Below are 6,704 nucleotides of genomic sequence, written 5' to 3'. Positions count from 1 at the left end.
TTATCTGATGTAATCAGAGTCCTGTCTGTTTATTCTGTGTAGTCTGTATTTCAAAGTACTCCTGGAGCAAAATAAACCTCAATATATGTTAGTAGTTCAAAGTTGGTTTTCATTTGGTTTCTTTTTTTTTTTTTTTTTTTTTTTTTTTAAAAAACAACAACAACAACAAAAAAAATCTATATCCAAGTTCCCAGCTACCTCTTGTTGTCAGGTACAAAGAGGAACAGAAAATTAATGCATTTGACATTTCCATATGGTGAATCAGTGATAGCTATCAGTGAAATCTCTATAATACTTCAAAGCCTATTTGGAAGTCACGGGATGTTTGCATTTGGGAGAATGGATATTAGATCTCATTATTCCTAGTCAGACCACTAGAGAAGAAAAAAAGATGTACTTTGAGTCTACCCTAAATAGAGGCAGAAAGTCTCTCAGAACAACAAATTCATATTCAGCTGATAAAGTAGGACACGGAGGAGCCTGGGTAAACCATTGCGGCTGCACCTCAAAAACCTATTATTTATACTTCTGTCAAGGAATTTTTTGAAACAGGCAGATGCATTCCCCATTTTGTGTACGTTACCATTTTGAATCTTTCTACATAAAAGTGAAACCCAAACTGATTATTAACTTTCTGCTTAGCTATTTGAAGCAAACAAAATCTACCATAAAGTACTACAAAAGTAAAAGACGATAAGACAAACATTAGCTATATAAAGATACATCATCTAAAAAGCTATTGTCTATAAGAAAGAAAACTAAATAATCAAATATATCATTTTGCCTTGAAATGAGACATACAGAAATTATCTTCTTCACAATGTCATTGCATCTGAAAACAAATCAGGGTGAAAAATGTATGTTTTCCGCTAATACATAAACCTGTAAATCCAACATAGGTAAGAGCTCTGACATGTCTACTTCTTCACCAGCTCCAACATAAGGAGCAAAAGATCCTCTAAGGATCTCTGCTCTAAGGATCAGAGAACTAAATTCTCAGAGTACAACTTGCACAAGTTTCAACAGGCACATAGAAGTCTGTGCTGATTCTTTGGATGAGAGGGGTTGTTTTATCAAGAAAACTGTGCGTGTGTGTGTGTGTGTGCTGGTTTCTACTCCTGCTCATAATCAGTAGAGAGACTCTTTTCAGTGCTAACTACTCATTCTTGAACAAATACCATCACAACTACTGTGAAAAAACAGTTATTACGAACAGTAAAACTGGGATGCATGAACATTATCACAATCTAGAGATAAAGATAAACTGGATTTTTTTTTTTTTTGAGTTTGTGGAGCAGACAAAAAGACACTGTTCTGTAAATATCTTCTTGTCATTTCACTTCAAAGCACTATCCACTTGATATAAAAATGCTGAGAATAATGGAACCAGCATTATGCACATAGAATAATCAGTATATTACAGTATCATTTTTGTAGTAAGATATTCTTTGTAGCTGCTTATGTGCTACATAATGCTTACAATAAGTTGGTCAGATAAGGAATAGTATTAACATCATTAGATGATCATTTTCACCATTTTTCCAGATCTTTTGAATCTGATAATGGCATTTTGCACATCTTTGGTGACTGGAAGTCCTTGCTGCTTAAAGTTATTTGTGTCAGGATCTGATCTTTCAGAAGTGTCCTACAGTATTTGGTGGCCATTAGAAGGCCATTATTTTTTTAGTTGTTATTCTTTAAAGTGCTGGCCTGATTTAGAGATGGGATATACAGAATCATTATCCGAAGATTATCACTAACATCCAGCACAGACACAGAAGTCATCTGTTTTCATGCCTGCTTTTTCCCTCCCCCCCCCCCCCACCCCACCCCGAGAACTTTACTAGTGACAGAAATTGGTGACTTCATTAGCACATCTGCTATACAGTCTTGCTCAAAGGGAACAGAAATTATATGAATGAATATTAGGATAGTGTATGGCAACTGCTGAGTCACGGCCTGAACCTCTGATTGATCACCTGAGGTGAGCCATGAGTCAGCCAGAGGAGCACAGGTGAAGGCAATTCACCTGTGCTACCGGAAGGGGTGGAGCCAGGCTCCACCCCTCCTGGACCTATTTAAGAGCTGGCTACCAGAGGGGAAGGATCTCTTCTGGAGATCCTCCTCTTTGATATCTTCTAGTGAGCTCAACCCAAGGGTAAGCTCTTCTACTTATTCTCTTTTGTGATCCTTGTTTGCCTTACTCTTTTGATTATATTGCAATTATAACATCTTGATTATACAGCTTTGCCTTACTCTTTTGATTATATTGCAATTATAACATCTTGGTTATACAGATAGTTAACTTACCTTTATCTTTTTCCATGCAATCTGATTATAATCAATGCAATTAAGTGGCAAAGCTATTTATAATAAATTTTTAACATCAGTTTCTTGTAGCTGGAAGAAGTTGAATAATTTTCAGATATATAAGCGTAGAAGTTAGTGTTCATTTATACAAGCCAGACCACTTAAGATAATATATTGAGTATTTCCAGCTATGCTACATTGATAGTGCATATAAATGCATGATTCATACCATATTTCTCCCCAGGAAAAATATATGGGTCATCACATGGCTACATTTTTGTAACAACAGTACTGAGAGCAGTGCAATTATTGAGACAACTTGAATCAGTAACTTAACAATTTACCTAAATATTATTTAGGGAATTGACTTAACTAGATTATTTATTTATTTATTTATTTTTAACATATGCAACAGCCTTGGCAAAAATCCACTCAGATCTTCATTTATTTATTTTTCTGAATGTGAAAATGTAAAAAACTTCAAAATCCCAAAAGCTGGTTAACAACATTAAAAATAGTTGTAAATAATGAATACTACGTCCCTTTGTAAAATAATGTACTTTAAACATGAACAAATCATCAATAGCTCTGGAAAAGTCTAATAACTTCATTTTTTCCCCCCATCAGTTGAGAATGAAAATGAAATCATGATTTTTATTTCAAACAATAGATCCTGTACACAACTATCCAACAAAACATCATCTGCTTCTTCTTTGACCTTTTCAGTGTTCATCCAGTCCCATATTTTTCCAAACACAAGGTTGAAAAGCTTAAGCGCTCCAGCTCCTCTCTTCTCCTCTCTCGGTTTCCAGATCTAACAAACTCTTCTTTCTTATCAGGAGGAAGCACAGAGAATCAGCATTTGAAAGTCTCTTCTCTTGACCCGGCTCAGAATAATGAAAGTGGTTGCCTAGTCAGGGCTAATCTGCAATCTTTCTCCTCTTTCTTTTCTAGGCTGAAGAAACCAAGGGACCTCATCTGCTCCTCATACATCTTGGCCTCCAGACCCTTCACCTGCCTTGTAGCCTTCCTTTGTACACTCTCTAGTAGTTTTATATACCTTTTGTACTGTAGTGCATCTGCACTGCACACAGTAGGTGAAGCTGCATACTTGAAGTGTGAAGTGACTAGCAAACGGTCTAGGGGAAGAAGAAGTGAAAGAGAGAAGGAAGCTGAGGTAGCAGTGGAAAGTGTCCTCCCGTGACTCTTCTGTATCCCAGCTCACTAGGGAGACAAAGCAAAAACTGTAATTACTAACAGCCTCCACAATATTGTTCCCAAAGCACAGAGATGACTGCAATGCAGAGTACAAACACCAGATTAGTTTCATCATAAAACTTCTAGATCACTAGTCAAGCTCACATAGCATAGCAAAATAAAAACTTTAATCCCATCCCCAATTGTGACAAGAACATAACAGGGAAAACAAACAGCAAGTAAGGTGCTAAACAATACAGTCCCAAAACTCTGAGAGAACTCCACAAGCAATAAAAAAAATAGTGTTGTGAATAGCAATTACTAAACTACCCACAACAACTGCAAAAAACATATGTTAACACTCTTCAGTGAGATCTTCTGTTATCTCAACCCTTCAAGTCTCACACAAGGCACCAAAAAGACTGTTGTGGTTTAACCCAGGAGGTAGCTTAGCAGCACACAATTGTTCACATACTCCTTTCCCTTTCAAGAGAGACAGAGGAAAAAGAAAAAAAAAAGTTACACATGCACACACCAAAAAAAAAAAAAAAAAAAAAAAAAAAAAAAAAAAACCAACAAATGGAACTGATGGGTTGAGGTAAAAGATATTTACTAAAAGCTATTTACTAAGATAGTGAAAAGGAAAACAAGGATAATAGCTATGATAATCATATATAAATATATTTACAGATATATATAAAACACACAATGCATAAGCAATTGCTCACACCCACTGACAGATGTCCAGTGTGCATAATCAATGAACATACAGATGTTATAGTTATGAAATATACCAGTTTGCTTATGCAGTTATTATACCAAAACAGATAGATAGATAGATAGATAGATAGATAGATAGATAGATAGATAGATAGAATACTTACCCATATGCTGGGCTTGCTATGAAACTCCAGAGAAGGGCATCTCCAGGGCTCCCCTGCTGGCAGTCAGCTCTTAAATGGGTCTAGGAGAGGTGGAGCCAGGCTCCACACCTTCCAGCAGCACAGGTGAATTGCCTTCACTTGGGCTCCCATGACTGACTCATTGCTCGCCTCAGGTGATTAATCAGAGGTTCAGGCTGTGATTCAGCAGTTCCCATACACCTAGCTAATCTCCAAGAAACAGCAGCCTGCCCAATGAACTTTCTCCCTTCTTCAAGCTTTCTTCCCTCAAGATCATATGGTATGGAATATCTCATTTGCCAGTTTAGATTATCTTGATTCTGTCCTTTTCCAGCTTCTTCTGCCTCTCCAGTCCCCTTACTGGCAGGACAGCAGGAAAAGTTGAGGATGTGGAAACATCCTTGGCTCTGCATAACAATGCACAGCAACAACTAGAAATGTTGGTATGTTATCAATACTGTTTTTCTACTAAAGCCAAAATATATAATCATACCAGATACTATGAAGAAAAATAACTATCCCAGTTGAAGCTAAGACCCATAATGGCTGTGACCAATGACTGCATTGTTCTTTGTGTGCTTTTCAGTAACTCCCAGCATCATTTTCTCCACAATTTTACCAGAAACCAAGTGCAACTTACAGACCTGTAATTACCAGGGTCTTTCTTGGCCTTCTTGATAATTGAAACAACATTTGCCATTTTCCAGATAACTGGGACCTCTCCAGATTCCCAAAAGCATTGAAAAATTGAGAGAGATCTTGTAATAATGTGGCCAACTTTTTGGGTACCCTGGGATGATGGGTACCATGGACTTATATGCATCCAGGTGGAGCAGCACAAGTCTACAGTTTTCTGTGAGTTGATTGTTACCACGTTCACACTCCTCCAAATTGAGCACCTGTGGTCCCAGAGCCCATCAGCTTTGAAGACAAAGATGACATTAAGCATCTCTGCTTTGTTTATGCCCATATGTAAGATAACCATTCTCATTAAGTAATGAGCTCATATTCTCTCTGATCCTCCTTCTGTTAACATATTTTTAAAAATCCATTTTATTGTCCCTCACTGAACTGTAGCAGCCACACACTTTCATTTTCTGCCTAAGTTCTAGAAGAAGATCCCTGATCAGCCAAGCCAGCCTTTTGCCCTACCTTCTTGACTTCCGATATTTTGGAATTACTTGTTCCAGTGTTCTCAGGAGGTGGTACTTAAAAACTGACCAACACTGATGGACCCCAACACCATCAGAAATAGTTTTCCAGGGAAACTAAATAACTAGTTCCCCAAGCAGCTTAAAATCTCTTTCCATGTCCAGGGTTGAGATTTCCGTGTCAGTTTTCCTTCTACAAAAAATATTCTAAATTTGACCAGTTTGTGTTCCCTATAGCCAAGACAGTCACTAATCACCACTTCATCCATAAGTTCATAAAATTACAGAATGGCGTGCATTGAAAAGGACCTCAAAGCTCATCTAATTTCAATCCCCATGCTGTGAGCAGGTTGCCAAGCACTTGACAAGCTGCCCAGACCCACATCCAGCCTTGCCTTGAATACTTTCGAAGATGGGATATCAACAACCTCTCTGCCAACCTGTTCCAGTGCATCACCACTCTCTCAGTGAAAAACTTTTTCTAAATATCTAGCCTAAATCTCCCCTGTCTTAGTTTAAAACCATTCCCCCTTGTCCTATCATTATCAACAGTTTTCTGTTCATGAGAAATGATTCTACAAGGGTATTTCTCCTAATTGTCTCCCTTAGTACCTGTACCAGGAAGCTGTCACTAGGATGTTTTAGGAATCTCCTGGAGCTGTTTGTATCAGCTGTGTCTGGCAATTTACGTCTTGCAAGAAATCTCCCATAACAGCAAGGGCAGTTGATCTAGATGTCTCTTTTAGTTCAAAATAATTCATCAGTGTTGTTGTCTTGTCCTCTCTGGGTGGTCTATAGCAAACTCCCTCAACGATATCCCCTTTATTTCCTTGTCCCTTAATCCTCACCCATAGGCTCTCAACCATGTTATTGCCAACTGACTGTTCCATACATTCCAGCTCCTCCGTTACACACAGCAGCTACTGTATCCATCTTCCCACACATCTTGCCTGACTGTCTTTAATTGAACTAACAGGAATAAATAAGAAACAAATATGAAATTGAAGAAGTAGCATTTTCCTTTCAACATAGGTGTCATAAAAATTGAGTTTTTAGGGGTAGAATAAAGAGAAGATGCTGTTATTAAGCCCGCAGTTGATTTTACAAGGACTGCAATTAGACACTGAGATTAACCTTTCCCTAA

At 37.8% G+C, this 6,704-nt stretch overlaps 1 long non-coding RNA gene across 1 annotated transcript; it reads right to left on the bottom strand.

The window, feature by feature from the left end:
• Positions 1-2,742: 2,742 nt before the first annotated feature.
• On the bottom strand, positions 2,743-4,435 carry LOC122190448. The gene is made up of 2 exons (XR_006182130.1): positions 4,392-4,435; positions 2,743-3,534 (listed from the first exon to the last, which is right to left on the bottom strand). It is a non-coding gene; the product is annotated as an uncharacterized LOC122190448 (long non-coding RNA).
• Between the last annotated feature and the right edge of the window lie 2,269 nt (positions 4,436-6,704).

This window comes from Lagopus leucura, unplaced genomic scaffold (genome assembly GCF_019238085.1).
Source record: "Lagopus leucura isolate 7727_CA_CO unplaced genomic scaffold, USGS_WTPT01 Super-Scaffold_100159, whole genome shotgun sequence".
NCBI classification, from domain to species: Eukaryota; Metazoa; Chordata; class Aves; order Galliformes; family Phasianidae; genus Lagopus; species Lagopus leucura.
Note: the sequence above shows the minus strand (reverse complement) of the source record. Positions and strands in the feature narration are given on the sequence as shown.